This window comes from Ovis aries, chromosome 25 (genome assembly GCF_016772045.2).
Source record: "Ovis aries strain OAR_USU_Benz2616 breed Rambouillet chromosome 25, ARS-UI_Ramb_v3.0, whole genome shotgun sequence".
Classification (NCBI taxonomy): Eukaryota; Metazoa; Chordata; class Mammalia; order Artiodactyla; family Bovidae; genus Ovis; species Ovis aries.
In genome coordinates, this window is record NC_056078.1 from 16,176,813 (window position 1) to 16,200,293 (window position 23,481).

The window sequence follows — 23,481 nt, forward strand, 5'->3', positions numbered from 1 at the left end:
CTCACAGCAAATGCAGGTGCCCTGACTCTTGAGGCTGCTGAATGGTGGGATTAAACAAACATTTAAAGGGGGGGGGGACTGCTAATGCTGCTGAGCTGCTGAACAAGAATTTTAATCAGTTCGGTTCAGTTCAGTCTCTCAGTCGTGTCCTACTCTTTGTGACCCCATGAATCACAGCATGCCAGGCCTCCCTGTCCATCACCAACTCCTGGAGTTCACTCAGACTCACGTCCATCAAGTCCGTGATGCCGTCTAGCCATCTCATCCTCTGTTGTCCCCTTCTCCTCCTGCCCCCAATCCCTCCCAGCATCAGAGTCTTTTCAATGAGTCAACTCTTCGCATGAGGTGGCCAAAGTAATGGAGTTTCAGCTTTAGCATCATTCCTTCCAAAGAAATCCCAGGGCTGATCTCCTTCAGAACGGACTGGTTGGATCTCCTTGCAGTTCAAGGGACTCTCAAGAGTCTTCTCCAACACCGCAGTTCAAAAGCATCAATTTTTCGACGCTCAGCTTTCTTCACAGTCCAGATCTCACATCTATACATGACCACTGGAAAAACCATAGCCTTGACTAGACGGACCTTTGTTGGCAAAGTAATGTCTCTGCTTTTGAATATGCTCTCTAGGTTGGTCATAACTTTCCTTCCAAGGAGTAAGCATCTTTTAATTTCATGGCTGCAGTCACTATCTGCAGTGATTTTGGAGCCCCCCAAAATAAAGTCTGACACTGTTTGCACCATTTCCCCATCTATTTCCCATGAAGTATGGGGCCAGATGCCATGATCTTCATTTTCTGAATATTCATAAAATGTGTTAAATGTAGAAGAATACAGGGTTACATTTTTATATCTGTCACATGTGCTTTAGCTTCTGTTTTTGATTTTCCATGTTAATTGAGGAAAAAGGTTTCACCTGTATGAGAGAGGTCAAGGGGTTGAATGAACTTGGATGTGGAGAAAGTCTTTTCTCACTTACCAACCAGTCACTAATTAATCACTTTTTGAGAAACAGACACACAGAGGAATAAGATTGCTTTTAAGATGCTTGAAGGTATGGACCTTCAAGCTAGCAGGTATGGACCTTTGTAAAATATACCCCAATATAGATAATACTAATAAAAACAAAAATAGAGGCAGTGTGGTTAATATGGTAGGACAAAGCAGAGTGCGAAAGAAAAGAGTCAGAAAAAAATTACTAAAAATCGATCTTTAAAGGAGAACTAAAAGAACAGGGAAAATGAGGAAAAGGAAAGGTGTGTATAATTCAAAATCATCTTTATTAAAATTTTATTATTATATTTTGGTTACGTGGCATGTGGGATCTTAGTTCCCTGACCAGGGATCAAACCTGCATCCCTTGCATTGAAAGTGCAAAGTCTTAACCACTGAACTACCAGGGAAGTCCCCTCAATGTCAATGTTAAATGCATGTCATTCTGACTGACTTTGGCATTAGTACTGAAGGAAAGTGCCACCTAAGAGAACACCTGGGTTGGAATAACTGTTCTGCTTTAATTTCTGCTGTATGTGAACTTCAATGTCTTCATCCACAAAACCGTGACAGGGACAAATAAAATAAATCTGTGATTTCTTCCATAGTGTGGATTTGCTTCCAGAAAGCAGCTGCTCAAGGGAGATGTCTTTCCCTTGCATCTTAGCCAAGACCATGTGACTGGTTCTGGCCAATAGAATATGAGTAGAATTGTAGCGCCTCACTTCTGAAGAGGCGGAGTATCCCAGGCTCTTCCCTCTTCCGGTGTTGATGTTGATGATGGTGACGTCACAAGGGCGTGTCTGAGAGCTTTTCGTTTGCGTTTGACTCAACATCAGCCAAAAATAAATGGTTTTGAGTTCCTGAGCTTTTTGAATTGCAGCGATTAGTCTACCCTGAGTAGTACAAGAAGGCAAATAGCCACGCTACCTTTCACATAGTTGTTGAGCGTCTCAAAACTGACAGCAGATGTAGAAAAACATTAGGGATTATTACTGGAAAGAAAGTAAAAACGTACCTATTGAATATTAGTGAATTTTATAAGAAATGCAGTTAACTCAGTTTAGAGCATGTTTAAAATGATTACTGTGGTAGTACTATATGCCGGGTAAGAGCATCTTTAGGTCTCAACTGAAAGCCTTTTGGTTTGAGTGCTACCCAATGCTATAAAATGAGAGTTTAATGAAATACTCTGAACATAAACTTGAGGTTCATCATTATGACATCTGATCTATATTATTTTGTTTGTTTTGTAATGAAATGTGAGTTAACTGTCTCAAGGGAGATAGAACTTAGGTTGGAAATAATTAAGAATAGGATTTAGATGGGAAAATGATGACTTGGTCAGAAGTGTTTCAGTTACAAGTGATAGAAATTTAACTTGAGGTCGCTTGAGCCAAAGGGGGTCTTTACTGATAGACACAGCTGCAGTACCATGAGGATGCAGCTGAGCCTCAGTGAGGTTCTTTTTGCTGCCCAGCTTCTTCCTTTTCCTGTGTGCTGCTTCCTGTTCCTACCGGACATTGATTTTTCTTTTCATGGCTTCTAACAACTCCCTGGTTCCCATCTAAACTGTCAGCCAGCAAGGCAGGAACTACCTATAAGCTGTTTTATTTCAGGTCCTAACATTTCAGGGTAGTGGGTTACTGTGTTATTGAGTTATGTGTTGGTGGGATGAAGTCACTAACAGTCTGTGCCTGAAGCAAGAATTTATTAGAAAGGAATCATATATACATTTAACAGCCAAGAAAATTTTTAGTGCCAAAGTTATCGATTAGTTACTGTAAAGATGCTCTTCTAGACTGTTAAGAAATTCAGTAGTGAACAGACATGTACTCTGGTTTCTGGGAACTTACAATGAAATGTGAACATAAGACTAACAGGTTGAAAACTTTTATTAAGGTTTTAATGTCATTTGAATTGTGCAAGGAAGAGTTTTATTTACCTTTCCTTAATGTATGTGATTTCTCCTATGATGAAAAGTCTTGAGTCTTAGACAGTGTGCAGACTGTGGCTTATATATTTTGGGAGTCTTAACAACTTTAAGATTCTAAAAAATGCTTCTCAGTTTAGTAATCTCATATTACCAATTTCAGCCACATTTTGTAAAAATCTATATGAGGTTTCTTTTAAATTAAGTTTTTTTTTTAATCTTCACTGCTGAAATCACAAAAAGGGAACCTGTGTCATGACAACAGAAACTTATCATAAAAGATAATAATGTTTGACTTTGATTGTCTTCCTTAAAATGTTGATACAGATTTAACTGCATTTTTCCTAAAGGATTCTAAAGTCATCATTTGCATGGTCAGAATTTGAGTAAATTTGCCTGTATTCTGAAACATTTGATTAATGAATCTTTAATCTCATTCTTTGTTGTCTTAGTCTCATCATTCATTATTATTCTTATCAAAAATGTAAGACCACCTAGATTTGGGGTGAGATGAAGAGGGGTTATGTTTTAGAAGCTAAGACTCATAAGAATTTGTTTTCAAGGAACACTGAAGAGAGCATCTCAGGTGATGGCTGTGGGTATGCTTAGATTCAATCTGTTTAGGGCATAAACACAGATGATGCTTTGAAACGTTTCTCAAGGATTCTTTCCATGAATTGGGAATGATGCTACATTCCAGGATGATCTCTTAATCATTCCAAGTATAGGTGCTATTTTTTTTCCACCAAAGCTATGAATAGAAAGGAAATAGAGGTAAGACAACGCTGAATATTCATTGGAAGGACTGATGCTGAAGCTGAAGCTCCAATACTTTGGTTACCCGATGCAAAGATCTGACTCACTAGAAAAGACATTCATACTGGGGAAGATTGAGGGAAGGAGGAGAAGGGGCAGCAGAAGATGAGATGGTTGGCTGTCCTCACTGACTCAATGGACATGAGTTTGAATAAACTCAGGGAGATAGTGAAGAACAAGGAAGCCTGGTATGCTGCAGTTCATGGGGTCACAAAGAGTCAGACACAACTTAGTGACTGAAGAACAGCAACAAGACAAGAATCAATTCAGTTCAGTCTCTCAGTCATCCAACCATCTCATCCTCTGTCGTCCCCTTCTCCTGCCTTCAATCTTTCCCAGCATCAGGGTCTTTTCAAATGAGTCAGTTCTTCGCATCAGGTGGCCAAATATGTTGAACTTGCTTCTTCTCTCTCTGAACAACCAAGCTGCACACTCTGGGGCTTCCTGGATATGTAATTAGGACTTGTGGGATGTGATTTGAGAATCTTCAAAGGGATTTCCCGTCCTCAGTGTGTGCCATGCATGTTTGCCCAAAGTCTTCACCATGGAATTCATGCTGGATGGTTATATCACTGTCCAGCTGGAACTCTTTCTTTGACCCGGGAGGCCGGCGGGATTGAACAAATCTAGAGAGGCATATAGTGAAAGTGAAGTTGCTCAGTTGTGTCCGACTCTTTGCGACCCCATGGACTGTAGCCTACCAGGCTCCTCTATCCATGGGATTTTCCAGGCAATAGTACTGGAGTGGATTGCCATTTCCTTCTCCAGGGGATCTTCCCGACCCAGGAATCGAACCTGGGTCTCCCGCGTTGTAGACAGACGCTTAACTGTCTGAGCCACCAGGGAAGTAGAGAGGCATATAAATTGAGTTCAATACCATATATTTATAATTTGTGCTGTTGTACAAAAGGTGGTATATGTCCTATGAAAACCTAGAAAAATGAAGTAATACTGTGCTTACTTGTTTGTATTTTAATTAGAAATATAATTACAATGTATTTTACTATTTTAATAACTCTCCTATTGTTGAAGATTTAGGCTGCTTCTAAAATTTTACTCATTTATACTATATAGCTATATACTTTTTATAGCTAAATCTTTATTCATTTTTTATTATAATTGAGGATTTTTCCTAAACATGTAACTAATGGGCCAAGGGACAAGTCTTAACCTATTTTTTGGCCCCACCACATGGCATGTGAGATCTTAGTTCCCCAACTAGGGATCGAACCTGCCTCCCCTGCAGTGGAAGTGCAGAGTTTTAACTACTAGACTGCTGCCTATGTGCTGCTCAGCTGCCTTCTAGGAAGAGTGCATGAATGTTTACCCTAAATTGCCCTCCAGAAGTGCACAGAGCCTAATTATCGACAGCTTTTCTGAAAAATTCAATGCTCAGTTGTGTCCAACTCTTTGTGACCACATGGATTAAACAGTCCATGGAATTCTCCAGGCGAGAATACTGGAGTGGGTAGCCATTTCCTTCTCCAGGGAATCTTCCCAACCCAAGGATTGAACCCAGGTCTCCCACATTGCAGGCGGATTCTTTACCAGCTGGGCCACCACTGAAGCCTCAATATTAAATTCATTTTTAAAATATTGATCATTTCATAGCTGAAACTTTCTGTAATATTTTTGTTTAATTTGTATTTTTACTATTAATGAAGTTAAACATTTTCAAATTTATTAAACATTTTTTGTTTACTATGTATATATTCTTTGCCCATTTTAGGGTGCTTACAGTATTTTTTCGTATTGATTTGTAAAGGCTACTTGTTAAGGATAATAGTTTACTATCTTACATATTGAAAATATTATACTTTTTCCTCAGTTTGAAACTATCTTTCACATTTTATAGCATGAATTTTACCTAAAGCTTATAAATATTTAGTTTTTATATGGTCAGATATATTCCTCTTGAATTTCTTTCATGATTTCCCTCTTTGATGTGATGTTAAGAAAGAGTTTTGAACTGCCAGATTTATGTCTGTGTATACATATATATATATATTTTTTCTAGTGCATTCATAGTTGTAGTTCATTTTATCATTTTGAGGATATTTTATTTTCTTCTGATCCTTATTATTGTTGAGAAATCAGCTATAAATCTTATTAGGTTTTTTTTTTGAAGGTAATATATGTTACTGTCTCAGGAGTCTCTGAAGATTTTTTCCTTGTCTTTAGGTTTTAGTCATTTTGCTATGATATGTCCGGTAGTTTACCATGATAAATGTCTTTGTATTTATTTTCCTTGTGAATCTGTCTTGATATCTTTGATAGGAACAACTGATAAGGTATTCACAGCCCAAGTCTCTTCTAGCCAAGCCCTTTCTTTGTGCGTTAATAAAGGGTAATCCTTCTCAGACTATCATGGGGCTGGATGAAAGGACTTTTGAAAACGGAGAGCAAATAAGTTCACTTCTACAGTGAAGTGAAGTGAAAGTTGCATAGTTGTGTCCAACTCTTTGGAACCCCATAGACTATACAGTCCTTGGAATTCTCCAGGTCAGAATACTGGAGTTTGTAGCCTTTCCCTTCTCTGGGGGATCTTTCCAACCCAGGGATCAAACCGAGGTCTCCCTCATTTCAAGCAGATTCTATACCAGCTGAGCCACAAGGGAAGCCTAAATGTGAGTCTGGACTGTGTGTAAATGATGTCCTGTGTTTATGCTGGGATTGGGGGCAGTGTAAGAGAGAAAGGGAGAAACTGCTGTTTTAGCTGGAAGACGTTTCACTTAGAATTCTTTGAGTTACCAAGATCCACACTAACCTATAGAAAAGGGAATCTGTTGGCTCTTATAACTGAAAACTAAGTTGTAGTGTTAGCTTCAGGCTCAGCTCGATACAGGAACCCAAATTATGGAATCAGGTCCTGGATTCTTTTTTGAAGTCTCCCAGCTACTCTTCTTCTCTGAATTAGTCTCAGGTTTTCTCTTATGTTGAAAATACTGGCTCTACCAATTCTGACCCAGGTCTTTTCAGATTCAAGTGTCAGGATAAAAAGCGCTTTCCCTGGTTTAAGAGTTGTAGCAGAACCACGTCTTACGTGCTCTGATTTGATCCTTGAGCAATGACTACAGCCAGGGAAAGGAAATGCCCCGAATGACTGGACCAATGTCAGGTGGCCCCTCCATCCTAGGCTGAGGGGAAGAGTCAAGTCAATTCAACCTGCATTTGTTGATATTGGGGGAATGGGTCATTTGCCAGATGAAAATTGGGGTTCAGTGGTGACCTAGTATCCATTTCCTTTTCCTTTGACCACCTGAAACTGAAATTGGTTGATTCTAAATTTTCACTCTCTTACAACTGAGATCATTATCTTTTAAGTTTTCGTGAGTAACTATCTTGGAGTGTTATATGCTCCTGAAATGCCCGTATGTACTCATGCCCTACATCATTTTTGCAGTTTCTCATTCAAATAATCTGCAATCATCTTATAACTAGAGGGAACTTCAGGGGTTCTGGACCCTGGTGTACGTTAGAAATAACTGGAGAGCATTTAAGACAAGGGTCCTGGCTTTTCCCTAGAGATTCTGATGTATCTCATCTGATGACTCCAGTGTGGAGCTAGGATGAGCATTGTAGGTTAGAAAATTCTGGAGCAGATAAACTAGATAAACTAGATTGTGTTAGGAGTTACGTTTTAGGCTCTCAACTGTTTGAAAGTCAATTTCCTTTAGCCACCAAGTACTGACATCCTTTATTTCAACATTGATTTTGACTTAAAGCTTATTGTAGAGGGAGTGATGGGAATAAAGGTGGGAAAGCCTGGAGAGTGAATGTCTGCAAGTGAGGTGCTTTTCCTTGAAGATCTTTGTGAACCCACAATAAAAATAACCCACTGAAAATCTACTTGAATTTCCAAAGCACTTACGGGCTAGTATCTAAGCAAAGGGCACATGGGGGACATTTTCCCTTTGATGCTCAGCTGCCTGCCATTAACTGTATCTAGCTGGTGGACATCAAAAGATAATAGCACTTGTGTGTATATCCAGCTGCCCCATGTTATGGACATTAGTTTTAACTGGTTTCCTTGCAAGGCCTATTTTTAATTCTCTAAAAGTGGCTGAGAGAAGAGGTATTGAGCATTTCAAATAAGCACACCCACTTAGAAAAATGGTCACCCAGCCAAACCTGGCTAGTGTCTACTTTGTTGCCGCATTGGGTGTAGGCATGATAGGCTCTCAATGTTTTCAAACATTTGAACATGGTTTTCAAATGATAATAGATGCAAAATTTAAACATCAAGTTCTCTCTCTCTCTCTCTGTTTTTCCTCTGCCTTAGATTTATAGCCAGTACATAATAAGGGTGAGTCTTTCCATGAATTCTCAGATGCCAACATCTAGAAGGCTATGACTGGCCCCAATAAGTTTGTTTTGGAAGAATCATCCCCTTAATTTTTTTGCCTTTAAAATGTTGAATGGGCAAGAAATGGTATAAAATAACAGCCATGCCACATAAATTAACATTGTTGTTAATGTTTGTGATCCCTTGGAAAGAGCTCTCTTTTGGGTTGATGCAAACTGCAGGAGAGTTTTCACTGCCTGTTGCCTGGAGTGTGACTGGATTTGGACCATGAACTCATCTTCACATGGTCCAGAAAAAAGAGATGGCTGCCATGTTGGCAGGCTTCAGATTGCCTTTTAAAGTGGAAGCAGTGACAGATTTCATTTTATTGGGCTCCAAAATCACTGTGGATGCTGACTGTAGCCATGAAATTAAAAGAGGCTTCCTTCTTGGAAGGAAAGCTATGACCAACATAGATAGTATATTGAAAAGCAGAGACATTACTTTGCCAACAAAGGTCTGTCTAGTCAAAGCTATAATTTTTCCAGTAGTCATGTATGGATGTGAGAGTTGGACCATAAAGAAGACTGAGCATTAAAGAATTGATGCTTTCAAATTTTGGTGTTGGATAAGATTCTTGATAGTCCCTTGGACAGCAAGGAGATTCAACCAGTAAATCCTAAAGGAAATCAACTCTGAATATTCATTGGAAGCACTGATGCTGAAACCCCAATAACTTTGGCCACCTGATGCGAAGAGCCAACTCATTGGAAAAGACCCTGTTGCTGGGAAAGATTAAGGGCAGAAGGAGAAAGGGGCAGTAGAGGATGAGATGGTTGGATGGAATCACTGACTGAATGGACACGAATCTGAGCAAACTCCAGGAGACGGTGAAGGACAGGGAAGCCTGCCATGCTACCGTCCATGGGGTCGCAAAGAGTGAGACATGACTTAGTGACTGAATAACAGCATCAGAAGCTGCTTTCTATCTCAGGGTTGGGCTCTGGCCTTGGTCTTGAGTGATAGGGTAAAGTCCTATCTGTTTTCACTTTGGTGACCTTTGACAGCTCCCTAAGGTCAGCACTCACCCAGGCCTGTTTGTCCAGTACTCACTCATGAAACTTTGCTGGCTCTTTATGACAGTGAAGAAATTGCTGCAGGTCGGAATAATCACTGCAGGTCCAATACTCTGTGAAAGACTCCACTTTATCTCCCTAAAGAAGTCCAGGGCCAAAAGACACAGAGAGACCAAGAAAACCCCACTGCCACTTCTGAAGAGCATGGAGCAGATACAAAGTGTTGGGAGCAAAAGCAGGGTACTGTGCAAGCCCGCTGCTCTCAACACCACATAAAAGGTGGGCTAACCACCTAAGCCACTTCTCTGGCCTGACCCCTGGACACACCCCTACCCTTACCCTGTATAAAGAACAAGCTTGCCCCCCACCTCAGGGAGTGAGCAAGCAAGGGAACTTGTTGTTTGTTCTCATCCCCTCTGGGCTGCAGCAGGAGCCCCAGTAAAGTTGCCTGGGGAAGAAAAAGAAAGGACTTGGTTGGGCACATTGGTTGAGAAGCTTGCCTTCCTCTAAACACTGCCTTGGGTCCTTCTCCCAGCTGCAGAGCATCAACTCCTTCTTGGGCTTACTGCACTAGGCTCTTTAGTGATGGGCCACAGCTCTTGGCAAGAAGAATTCATTTTCACCTCCTGCACTTTCAGATTGTCCAGAGTGGTCAACTCTGCTGTCCCTGGCATAATGGCGGTAGTCCTGATGCTGAGGAGTTGCCTGCTGCTGCATTGCCCTCATCTCCCCTTCCACCTTAATTTTTGTGTATTAATTTTTGGCCAGACAATAGAGGACAGACTACCTGCAACCTGCCAGTTCTTCATACCTGGGGATTGAGATAGAGAAGGACTGATGGGAGCTCATCAGTTCTAGCATCCTTCATCCAGCTCCTCTGTTTTCAGCCTTGCTCATAGTCAAGACTGTCTTTCTTACTTTGTCCCAGAGCCTCTCTCATACTGTACTCTATTTGCACTGTATCTCCTTATGGTAGATTCTGGACCATGGACTTAACAGAAGCAGAAGATATTAAGAAGAGGTGGCAAGAATACACGGAAGAACTGCACAAAAAAGATCTTCACGACCCAGATAATCATGATGATGTGATCACTAATCTAGAGCCAGACATCTTGGAATGTGAAGTCAAGTGGGCCTTAGAAAGCATCACTATGAACAAAGCTAGTGGAGGTGATGGAATTCCAGTTGAGCTGTTTCAAATCCTGAAAGATGCTGCTGTGAAAGTGCTGCACTCGATATGCCAGCAAATTTGGAAGACTCAGCAGTGGCCACAGGACTGGAAATGGTCACTTTTCATTCCAATTCCAAAGAAAGGCAATGCCAAAGAATGCTCAAACTACTGCACAATTGCACTCATCTCACATGCTAGTAAAGTAATGCTCAAAATTCTCCAAGCCAGACTTCAGCAATACGTGAACCGTGAACTCCCTGATGTTCAAGCTGGTTTTAGAAAAGGCAGAAAAGGTGAAAGGTGAAGTTGCTCAGTCGTGTCCGACTCTTTGCGACCCCGTGGACTGTAACCTACCAGGCTTCTCCATCCATGGGATTCTCCAGGCAATAGTACTGGAGTGGATTGCCATTTCCTTCTCCAGGGGATGTTCCTGACCCAGGGATCGAACCCGGGTCTCCCGCATTGGAGGCAGAAGCTTTAACCTCTGAGCCACCAGAGAAGTACAGAAAAGGCAGAGGAACCAGAGAGATCAAATTGCCAGCATCTGCTGGATCATTGAAAAAGCAAGAGAGTTCCAGAAAAACATCTATTTCTGCATTCTTGACTATGACAAGCCTTTGACTGTGTGGATCACAATAAACTGTGGAAAATTCTGAAAGATATGGGAATACTAGACCACCTGACCTGCCTCTTGAGAAATCTGTATGCCGGTCAGGAAACAACAGTTAGAACTGGACATGGAACAACAGACTGGTTCCAAATAGGAAAAGGAGTACGTCAAGGCTGTATATTGTCACCCTGCTTATTTAACTTCTATGCAGAGTACATCATGAGGAACTCTGGACTGGAAGAAATGCAAGCTAGAATCAAGATTGCTGGCAGAAATATCAATAACCTCAGATATGCAGATGACACCACCCTTATGGCCGAAAGTGGAGAGGAGCCAAAAAGTCTCTTGATGAAAGTGAAAGAGGAAAGCGAAAAAGTTGGCTGAAAGCTCAACATTCAGAAAACGAAGATCATGGCATCTGGTCCCATCACTTAATGGGAAATAGATGGGGAAACAGTGGAAACAGTGTCAGACTTTATTTTTTTGAGCTCCAAAATCACTGCAGATGGTGACTGCAGCCATGAAATTAAAAGACGCTTACTCCTTGGAAGAAAGTTATGATCAACCTAGATAGCATATTCAAAAGCAGAGACATTACTTTGCCAACTAAGGTCCATCTAGTCAGGCTATGGTTTTTCCTGTGGTCATGTATGGATGTGAGAGTTGGACTGCGAAAAAGGCTGAGCACCGAAGAATTGATGCTTTTGAACTATGGTGTTAGAGAAGCCTCTTGAGAGTCCCTTGGGCTGCAAGGAGATCCAACCAGTCCATTCTGAAGGAGATCAGCCCTGGGATTTCTTTGGAAGGAATGATGCTAAAGCTGAAAGTCCAGTACTTTGGCCACCTCATGCCAAGAGTTGACTCATTGGGAAAGACTCTGATGCTGGGAGGGATTGGTGGCAAGAAGAGAAGGGGACGACAGAGGATGAGATGGCTGGATGGCATCACGGACTTGATGAACGTGAGTCTGAGTTAACTCCAGGAGTTGGTGATGGACAGGGAGGCCTGGCATGCTGCGATTCATGGGGTCGGAAAGAGTCGGACATGACTGAGCAACTGAACTGAACTGGACCATGGATTATTCTACTGTTTTATCCATCCTTGTGCTTCTAGAGCTTTCCAGTTGCAGAAGTCTGAGGCACTGCCCTCTTCTCCCTTCTCTCTGTTCATGTGGTTGTATTCCTTTGTACTGATAGACTCTTGCTGGGTAGGCTTTTAATGGAAAGGGAGGTGAATCACTGATTGGCCATCTTGTACCTGAAACTCTTCTGCTCTTAAAAAAAAAAAACCAACCATATCATGTGTCATTTAATTGTTCCTATTCTCATTTAATGAAGCATACTTTAATAGTTGATTTGGGAAGTAAATTTATCCAAATCTCTTAGCTTTATATATAGGGATATTGGATGAGCAAAGGCATAATTCTTGGAGAGAGAATAAAAGAAAACTTAACATTGTTTCTATTGCCAAAGTCTCCTATGAGACCTTAGAAAATAATTTAAAAACCAAATAGGTGAAAGGTTTCACAGTGTATTTTATAACATATTATTAGAATGATAAATGACTGTAGAATTAAAAGAAGGAAGCTTTTTGCCAGACTGTAGGACATTTGCCTGAGAATAAATTACTTTGGAGCTATATTAGCTCTCTTAATATTTGTTACTAGTTTTCACCTAGGACATGATGCCAAGCAGTTCTGAAAGTATGACTTATTACCCACAGCTCATACAATTCTATCTTTTTTTGTTTAATTAAATATGTCTCTCATCTCTATACCAAGAGGAATAAAACTTGATTGCTATGTATTTAGTCCATTCTAGCTTATTTTTCTGATACTTTAAAAAAATCCACTCTATGCCATATGCTATGCACCAGAATGGCTGTAAATAATCATAAAATTAAATGCCAGAATTTACCACTACATGTGGTTTCTCATTAAGGTTTGATGCGGCTTCTCTAAACTGAAAATGGGTGAAGGGTTGATTTCTCGTCTTATCAAGCTGTTTTCTGAGCTTTCTTACTGGCCCACCTACCTGGATATATAATTAACTTCAACTCTCAAAGGCTTCTGGTAGACTTGGGCTGTATCTTTGAGAAAATAAGAAGTTATTCTCTGAAACACATATGTGCTGTAGGAATAGCAACTCCTAAGTATCTTCAGTGGCTGTTCCCTAATATGATGTTGACCATATGTTCCGGATACTCCCTAGCAATCCTGTGTCATGTATCCTGATTCAGGGCTTGGAAAATACAGCCAATACCATATGTAACCCTTACTAAGTAGGGAGAATAGATCAGACTGCTACTGCTAATGAGCTAAATGTTATTTTAGGATGAATCCCAAACTAACCCAGACTGTATCAGTCATTATTTTAGATCAGGCCTTTAATTTTCCTTTTAAAATATTGTATTCTATAAAATTAGAAATTTCCATATAGAGAAGACCATGGTCTTATGGTAACAAATCCATTTAGATGGGAGATTATATAGATTAAAATTAATGTGGATTGGACTGTATTTTTGGATCTGTTGCTTTGATGATCTTCTTTCAATATTGTTGCACTCTGGAGAATTAGGGATTTCTGTATGGAGAGGACGATGGTCCTATGTTCACAAATCCATTCAAAGATTATATGAATTAAAATTAAGCTTTTCTGTGTATATTTTGTTGTGCTATCATGGTAACAAGTGAAGATCTGTTCCACTGAATAGTGTATTAATATTTCCACCTCCGAATGGATTTAGATGCAATAGGTTACTCGTAAAAGTAGGGATGATCATTTCAAAGCAAGAATTTTTGAATCCCATTTGCTGTGCAATGTCCTATCCTGGGGATGAGGGTGCCCAGAAATAACTCTCTCGGCTTTTATCCTGAAGCAGATCAAATTCAAGTAGTTTGAGAAGAGGGCAACTTTTGGTTAAGTGCTTGGAGTTAGACATATGTGGCCTTGTCACTCCTTAGCTATGTGACTGGAGCAAGTTCAATAACTTCCCTTGAGCCTCAGTTTCTCATTAGTAAACTGGGGGAAATGAAAAGTAAACTGCCTATAGGCAGTCGTATATAGGTTAAATGAAGTGATAGTAGTGAAGTGCTGGGCGTAATTTCTGGCCCAGAGTAATTCAACAAGTATTGGCCAAAGTAACCAGTATTGTCAAAATTGTCATAATAATGTAGTTCCTGTTAAAATTGATCAGTGATGTTTGTCAGCATCAGGCAGCGCTTCCATTCAGCAGAAGGAATCAGTTCAGTTCAGTCACTCAGTTGTGTCCGACTCTTTGTGACCCCATGGCCTACAGCACGCCAGGCCTCCCTGTCCATTACCAGTGCCCAAAGTTTACTCAAACTCATGTCCATTGAGTCGATGTTGCCATCCACCCATCTCATTCTTTGTCGTCCTGTTCTCCTGTGCCCTTCAATCTTTCCCAGCATCAGCGTCTTTTCAAATGAGTCAGTTCTTCACATCAGGTGGCCAAAGTATTAGAGTTTCAGCTTCAGCATCAGTCCTTCCAATGAATATTCAGGACTGATTTCCTTTAGGATGGACTGGTTGGATCTCCTTGCAGTCCAAGGGACTCTCAAGAGTCTTCTCCAACACTGCAGTTCAAAAGCATCAATTCTTTGGCACTCAGGTTTCTTGAGAGTCCAACTCTCACATCCATACATGACTACTGGAAAAACCATAGCTTTGACTATATGGACCTTTGTTGGCAAAGTAATGTCTCTGCTTTTTAATATGCTGTCTAGGTTGGTCGTAATTTTTCTTGCAAGGAGCAAGCGTCTTTTGATTCCGTGGCTGCAGTCACCATCTGCAGTGATTTTAGAGCCCACCCCTCACCCCAGCCTGTTTCCACTGTTTCTCCATCTATTTGCCATGAAGTGATAGGAACAGAATGATCAGTGACATTTGTCAGCATCAGGCTATGCTTCCATTCAGCAGAAGGAATAGGATGTATTTGCCTTGGTTTTCTCAATATTTTCTCGCTTTCCTGGTAGCTCAGATGGTAAAGCGTCTGCCTACAATGGGAGAGACCCAGGTTTGATCCCTGGGTTGGAAAGATCCCCTGGAGAAGGAAATGGCAACCTACTCCAGTATTCTTGCCTGGAAAATCCCATGGACCGAGGAGCTTGGTAGGCTACAGTCCATGGGGCCGCAGAGAATCAGACACAACTGAGCGACTTCACTTTCTCAGTATTACAGTGGGATGGGAATAGAGTTGAGGGGTGACAAGAAGAGCACAGTATTGTGTGTCTTTGCTCCCTAATGGGTGACATCACTAATTCTTAAAAAATGTTTACTTATTTGGCTGTGCTGGGTTTTAGTTGCAGCTTACAGCATCTTCAATCTTTGCAGCATGCAAGGTCTTTAGTTGCAGTATGTGGGATCTAGTTCTCTGGCCAGGGATCGAACCTGGGCCCCCTGCACTGGAAGCGTGGAGTCTCGGCTACTGGGCTACCAGGGAAGTCCTGGCATCACTGATTTTTAGAAACCCTATTTCTAGGCATTTCTTTCGATCCTATTCGCCCCACACTGTGAAGCCCCTACTCTCTTTAATTGTCTATGCAGCTTCCTAGAGTACAAATGAATTGCTCTGCTGGTCTTACCCCAGCACCAAACATTAATTCAGGGACCTGCGCCAAGAATAAGACAGAACAGAAAAGAAATTTTTTTATTGGATTTTAAATTTATGTATATAAGGAGCTTTGCAGTGTTATACATTTTTATCACACTGAATGCACTGGCTTTATTGATATAGCTAACTTAAATGAAATAAGTACCCTACTAGAACATCTGGATTGCTTTGAGTATGGACTGTCTAAGAACTGTCACCACAGTGAACAATGAAGGAGAGATCTACAGGAAGTGCCAGGTGGATTAAGGGATATCCAGTCTTCCTTGGAAACATTTTGCTTCATCAGCAGAATCTAAGACCCAGAGTGATAATGAGGAGAAAAGATGACTCTGTACTCATTCTCTAGGTTTATTACTTCTGAGAGACTCACAAGATCTTTGCTGGGGAAGACCTTATAGACTGTGCAGTCCAGTGTTTTGCAACATTTATGTGAAAAACTTTGGCAGCTTTTGTTGATATGGTGTCTTCCATAGGGCCCAAGCGTATGAGATAAACAGTAGCTAATCTGAGTGGCGGTGGCTGTGGACACCAGGAGCCTGCCTGCTTGGTTTCCCACTTCTCCTGCTGCATTTGCTTCCTTTGTTTTTACCACATGTTTATTTGGGATTCCCAGCTTCAGCAATACGTGCACCGTGAACTTCCAGATGTTCAAGCTGGTTTTAGAAAAGGCAGAGGAAGCAGAGATATCAAATTGCCAACATCTGCTGGATCATCGAAAAAGCAAGAGAGTTCCAGAAAAAACATCTATTTCTGCTTTATTGACTATGCCAAAGCCTTTGACTGTATGGATCACAATAAACTGTGGACAATTCTGAAAGAGATGGGAATACAGACCACCTGACCTGCCTCTTGAGAAACCTATATGCAGGTCAGGAAGCAACAGTTAGAACTGGACATGGAACAACAGACTGGTTCCAAATAGGAAAGGAGTACGTCAAGGCTGTATATTGTCACCCTGCTTATTTAACTTCTATGCAGAGTACATCATGAGAGACGCTAGGTTGGAAGAAGCACAAGCTGGAATCAAGATTGCCGGGAGAAATATCAATCACCTCAGATATGCAGATGATACCACCCTTATGGCAGAAAGTGAAGAGGAACTAAAAAGCCTCCTGATGAAAGTGAAAGAGGAGAGTGAAAAAGTTGGCTTAAAGCTCAACATTCAGAAAACGAAGATCATGGCATCCAGGCCCATCACGTCATGGGAAATAGATTGGGGAAGAGTGGAAACAGTGTCAGACTTTAATTTTGGGGGGCTCCAAAATCACTGCAGATGGTGACTGCAGCCATGAAATTAAAAGACGCTTACTCCTTGGACGGAAAGTTATGACCAACCTAGATAGCATATTCAAAAGCAGAGACATTACTTTGCCGACTAAGGTCCGTCTAGTCAAGGCTATGGTTTTTCCTGTGGTCATGTATGGATGTGAGAGTTGGACTGTGAAGAAAGCTGAGCGCTGAAGAATTGATGCTTTTGAACTATGTGGTTGCAGAAGACTCTTGAGAGTCCTTTGAACTGGAAGGAGATCTAACCAGTCCATTCTAAAGGAGATCAGTCCTGGGATTTCTTTGGAAGGACTGATGCTGAAGCTGAAATTCCAATACTTGGGCCACCTGATGTGAAGAGCTGACTCATTGGAACAGCCCCTGATGCTGGGAAAGATTGAGGGCAGGAGGAGAAGGGGATGACAAAGGATGAGATGGTTGGATGTCATCACCGACTCAATGGACATGAGTTTGAGTAAACTCCCGGATTTGGTGATGGACAGGGAGGCCTGGCGTGCTGCGATTCATGGGGTCGCAAAGAGTTGGACACGACTGAGTGACTGAAATGAACTGAACTGAAATTCTTAAGGACTTCCCTCGTAGCTCAGATGATAAAGAATCTGCCTGCAGTGCAGGAGACCCGCATTCAATCCCTGGGTTGGGAAGATCCCCTGGAGAAAGGGAATGGCTACCTGCTCCAATATTCCTGCCTGGAGAACTCCATGGTCAGAGGAGCCTGGTGGGCTACAGCCCATGGGGTTGCAAAGAGTCGGACATAACTGAGCAACTAACACTACACTACACTAAGTTCTTAAACACCATAAACAATGGTGAGCCCATTGAATCTGTTCTGTTTTAATCTATGAAGAAACTAAAAAAGAAAATTGTACATTTAGAGTCAAGCTATTAATGTCAAAATAGGTCACAGAACACAAATCTCCTAGCCTCCAAGCCATTATTCTTCCTTAGAGTCTATTTCCACTCTATTCCTTTAAGTGTCTCAGTAGAGAGAAATCAGCTAAGCATAATCTCTCATAAAGGATGCTATTACAACTACTGCTGCTGCTTTTACAAAACAGGAAAAGAAAAACAAACGCATCAGTGATGAGAGTGTTAATATAATCTGTTTGTATAACTTGATCCTCTGTGCTTTGCACTGGGTCTGCTTTGTGCTGGGTCTTCAGTGCAGTGCACAGGACTCTCTAGTTGCAACAGGCAGGCTTTTCTCTCTAGTTGTGGAGCATGGACTCTAGAGTTTGCGAGCTCAGTAGTTGGAGCACACTGGCTTCACTCATTGCCCTGTGGCATGTGGGATCTTAGTTTTCTGACCAGGGATCAAAGCCTTGTCCCCTGCACTGGAAGGTAATTCTTAACCGCTGGACCACCAAGGAAGTCCCCATAAATATACTTTAATAATTGATCAAATTCTGTTTGTATTTGAGGAGATGCCAAATACGTGTGTGTGTGTGTGTAGGAGAAACTTCTTAAGCTAGTCAAAATGATTAGCTGCATATATTCTTTCAGTAGAACAGTGACATTGAATACCTTATTATAAGGGGATAACTGTGATTTCCTGTCTGAAGTTGATAACATGGTCCCCAAAAGAGGATGATAGAGGAAAAAATGAAACTATTTCTCTGGGTACTTATGCCTAGTATTACTGTTACCAAATGCAAGTTCGTGTGCCCAAAGCACAGTGAGGCCAAACAAACTGAATCATCGGAGTTTTAAGCAGAGAAATATTTATTGCAAGGCCGTGGCAAGGAGATGATGGCTCAGGTCCCCAGACCCTGAACTCCTTGAAGGGCTTCAACAAAGCACTTTTAAAGGCCATGGTGTTGGAGAAGACTCTTGAGAGTTCCTTGGACTGCAAGGAGATCCAACCAGTCCATTCTGAAGGAGATCAGCCCTGGGATTTCTTTGGAAGGAATGATGCTAAAGCTGACACTCCAGTACTTTGGCCACCTCATGTGAAGAGTTGACTCATTGAAAAGACTCTGATGCTGGGAGGGATTGGGGGCAGGAGGAGAAGGGGACGACCGAGGATGAGATGGCTGGATGGCATCACTGACTCGATGGACGTGAGTCTGAGTGAACTCCGGGAGATGGTGATGGACAGGGAGGCCTGGCGTGCTGTGATTCATGGGGTCGCAAAGAGTCGGACACGACAGAGCGACTGAACTGAACTGAACTGAACTCCAATACTTTGGCCACCTGATGAGAAGAGCTGACTCATTGGAAAAGACCCTGATACTGGGAAAGCTTGAGGGCAGGAGGAGAAGGGGACGACAGAGGATGAGATGGTTGGATGGCATCACCAACTCAATGGACATGAGTTTGGGTAAACTCTGGGAGTTTGGTGATGGACAGGGAGGCCTGGTGTGATGCAGTCCATGGGGTTGCAAAGAATCCAACATGACTGAGTGACTGAACTGAACTGAAAAGCCCGGGAAGTGGGGAGGGATGTGGTTAGTTGTTGCAAATTTGTGTCAGGATCCTTTGTTATTTGTACCTGTCTGCATAGGTCGGGTCATGATGTTCCTGTATGTCTCCAGTAAAACAAGTGTTATTCTCTCTTCTTCAACTTTTTAATCTCTGTATGCATGGACTCTTAAAGGTCAGAGCCCTGAGAATGGGCTCTCATGTATATTTCAGGCCATAGGCAACGTGCTTTTAGCAAAGGTGCAGAGCCAGAATGCATAAGCATAGGTAACAGAGCACAAAGCTTACAGTAGAAGGAGCAGATTTAGTATGGAGTCAGAGGTGTTCTTCCCTTTACATTATAATTGAAGGAAGGAAAGAAGAAAATAATGAATGCAATGTCTAACCTGTGTTTTTGCTTCTAGGAGTATAAATTCGTGCCATTTATGGTGTCAGTTAAAAGATTCGGGTGACTAATGAGACTTTTACACGTGTTCATCAACGTATTAGTTTCCTATTGCTGCATAGCAAATTACCAAAAATGCAGTGGCTTACAACAGCATGAATTTATCATCTCATAGTTTCCATGCCTTAAGAGTCTGTATATGAGATTTAGATGGGTCCTCTGTTTAGACTGAAATCAAGGTGTTGGTTACCACATACAGTGTTCCTTGCAAGCTTTATTGTAAGGTTTATTTTGGTGCAGTTGTATGATTGAGGTGTCTGCTTTCTTGCTAGTATTGGCTGGGGACAGCTCTCAGCCCTAGACTGGCTACCTTCCGCTCATAAAATGGCAATTTTCTTTCTTTCAGGCCAGCAGAAGAATGTCCCTCTGACATTCTTTGAAAAGGTTTCCTGATTAGGATAGGCCCACCAGAATAATCACCCTTTTGGTTAGTTCAAAGTCAATTGATTCGTTACTTAGTGCTGGGTATAATATCCCATCATGTTCATAGATTTTTTCCTGTCCATATTTAAGGGGAAGGAAGGAGTTCTTCAGGGTTTATACAACAGAGATCTGAAATCTTGGAGGCCAGCTTAGAACTCTGCCTATCACATCCAAACTCTAATTATTGCAGGGTAAATGAGCGGTGTGTGTGTGAAGTGTGAAGTCGCTCAGTCGTGTCCGACTCTTTGCGACCCCATGGACTGTAGCCTACCAGGCTCCTCCCTCCGTGGGATTCTCCAGGCAAGAGTACTGGAATGGGTTGCCATTTCCTTCTCCAGGGGATCTTCCCGACCCAGGGATCGAACCCAGGTCTCCAGCATTGCAGGCAGATGCTTTAACCTCTGAGCCGCCAGGGAAGCCAAAGGAGCAGTAGGCAAAATTTTAAATTAAAGCACATTTGTCTTCAGCATTGTCTTTTTATTGTTAGGAGGATCTTATTAACCCAAAAGAATAAATTGCCAAAAGGATTTTTTTTTTAAGTGAGGAAAGGTAGCTGTGAGGAAGGAGAAAGGAGAGGAAGGCCCCTTCTCAAAGTGTGAAAGACCTACTTAGAATATGAAGCTCATCCCTCAGCAGGTTTCTCGGAAACAGGCATCTCAGTACTTCAGCAGCAGCCAGTGTACTAGTGTTGAAACGGTGTTCCTGTTAATACTAGTCATAATTGTTACTATTAACATTTTTGAAAACAAACAGAAAGAAAATCCTTCAGTGTCAAGTTTCACACTTTAACTTATATCTATGAACACAATTCATATCTAATTGCCAACTGACAGAGATAAAACCTGAACAACACTAACTTTATGACTAAACACTGTGGGAATTTTAGTTGTAGCATGTGAACTCTTAGTTTAGGCATGGAGGATCTAGTTCCCCAACCAGGGATAGAACTTGGGCCCCGTGCATTGTGAGTGTGAAGTCTTAGCCACTGGATCACCAGTGAGGTCCCTAAAAATGTCAAGTTTATTTGAGCACAAATTTATTTGAATCGGGCAGCACTCAGTCTAGTAGACAGAAAGTAGCTCTGAGGAGCTGTACAAGGGAGACTTTTACAGGAGAAAGGAGCAGGAACAAGGAAGTCACACAAGGCAAACGAAATGCTGGTTGATCAACACAAAATTGCTTCCCTTTAGGTCATGGCAGGAGTCTGTTAGGCAGATTACTTAAGTAACTAATGCTAATCAGTTGATTCCTGATTGACTGGTTAAAGATTCTATTTGTGGGAGAGCTGAACTGTAATTACGTTAAGACTCAGTTTGGTGACATGGGCTTAGCATAAGTGACTCCATTTTGGGCTTGTGGTTTTGTTTTTTAAATTAATTATTTAGGTTGGAGGATAATTACTTTACAATATTTTGGTGGTTTTTGCCATATATCGACATGAATCAGCCACAGGTGCACGTGTGTCCCCCCATCCTGAAGCCCCCTCTCACTTCCCTCCCCACTCCATCCCTCTGGGTTGTCCCAGAACACTGGCTTTGAGTGCCCTGCTTCATGCGTTGAACTTGGACTGGTCATCTGTTTTACATACGGTAATATACATGTTTCAGTGCTCTTCTCTCAAATCATCCCACCTTCGCCTTCTTCCACATAGTCCAAAAGTCTGTTCTTTACATCTGTGTCTCTTTTGCTGCATTGCTTGTAGGGTCTTCGCTACTGTCTTTCTAAATTCCATATATATGCGTTAATATACTCTATTGGTGTTTCTCTTTCTGACTTATTTCACTCTGTATAACAGGCTCCAGTTTCATCTACCTCATTAGAACTGATTCAAATGCATTCTTTTTTATAGGTGAGTGATATTTCACTGTGTATATGAACCAGAACTTCCTTATCCACTCATCTGCTAATGGACTTCTAGGTTGCTTCCATATCCTAGCTTTTGTGCTGCAGTGAACATTGGGAGTACATGTGACTCTCAGTTCTGGTTTCCTCAGTGTGTATGCCCAGCAGTGGGATTGCTGGGTTGTATGGTAGTTCTAATTCCAGTTTTTTAAGGAATCTCCTCATTTTTCTCTGTAGTGGTTATACCAGTTTGCATTCCCACCAACAGTGTAAGAGGGCTCCCTTTTCTCCATGCCTTCTCCAGCATTTATTGTTTGTAGACCTTTTGATGGTGGCCATTCTTAGTGTGAAATGATTCCTCATTGTGGTTTTGATTTGCATTTCTCTAATAATGAGTGATGTTAAGCATCTTTTCATGTGTTTATTAGCCATCTGTATGTCTTCTTTGGAGAAATGTCTGTTTAGTTCCTTGGCCTACTTTTTGATTGGGTTGATGGTTTTTCTGGTATTGAGCTGTGTGGGCTGCTTATATATTTTGGAGATCAATTCTTTGTCAGTTGTTTCATTTGCAATTATTTTCCCCCATTCTGAAAGCTGCCTTTTCACCTTGTTTATTGTTTCCTGCATTGTGCAAAAGCTTTTAAGTGTAATTAGAACCCACTTGCTTATTTTTGTTTTTATTTCCATTACTCTGGGAGGTGGGTCATAGAGGATCTTGCTGTGATTTATGTCAGAGAGTGTTCTCCCTATGTTCTCCTCTAGGAGTTTTATAGTTTCTGGTCTTACATTTAGATATTTAATCCATTTGAGTTTATTTTTGGGTATAGTGTTAGAAAGTGTTCATTTCATTCTTTTGCAAGTGGTTGACCAGTTTTCCTAGCACAACTTGTTAAAGAGATTGTCTTTTCTCCACTGTATATTCTTGCCTCCTTTGTCAAAGATAAGGTGTCCATAAGTGTGTGAATTTATCTCTGGGCTTTCTATTTTGTTCCTTTGATCTATATTTCTGTCTTTGTGCCAGTACCATACTGTCTTGATGACTATAGCTTTGTAGTATAGTCTGAAGTCAGGAAGGTTGATTCTTCCAGTTCCATTATTCTTTCTCAAGATGGTTTTGGCTACTGGAAGTTTTCTGTGTTTCCATACAAACTGTGAAATTATTTGTTCTAGTTCTGTGAAAAATACCATTGGTAGGTTGGTAGGGATTGCATTGAATCTATAGATTGCTTTGGCTAGTATACTTATTTCACTATATTGAATATTGCAATCCATGAACTTGGTATATTTCTCCATCTATTTGTGTCATCTTTGATTTCTTTCATCAGTGTTTTATAGTTTTCTATATATAGGTCTTCTATTTCTTAGGTAAACTTATTCCTAAGTATTCTTTTCATTGCAGTGGTGAATGGGATTGTTATCTTAATTTCTCTTTCTGTTTTTTTGTTGTTAGTGTATAGGAATACAAGGGATTTCTGTGTATAAATTTTACATCCTGCAACTTTACTATATTCATGGATTAGCTCTAGTAATTTTCTGGTGGTATCTTTAGGGTT

General features: G+C 41.2%; 1 non-coding gene and 1 pseudogene across 1 annotated transcript; both read right to left on the minus strand.

Moving 5' to 3' along the window:
- Positions 1-1,324: 1,324 nt before the first annotated feature.
- On the minus strand, positions 1,325-1,397 carry TRNAE-UUC (transfer RNA glutamic acid (anticodon UUC)). The gene has a single exon. It is a non-coding gene; the product is annotated as a tRNA-Glu (tRNA).
- A 7,595-nt stretch (positions 1,398-8,992) lies between these two features.
- On the minus strand, positions 8,993-9,771 carry LOC132658674 (NADH dehydrogenase [ubiquinone] 1 alpha subcomplex subunit 8-like; annotated as a pseudogene).
- Positions 9,772-23,481: the final 13,710 nt, after the last annotated feature.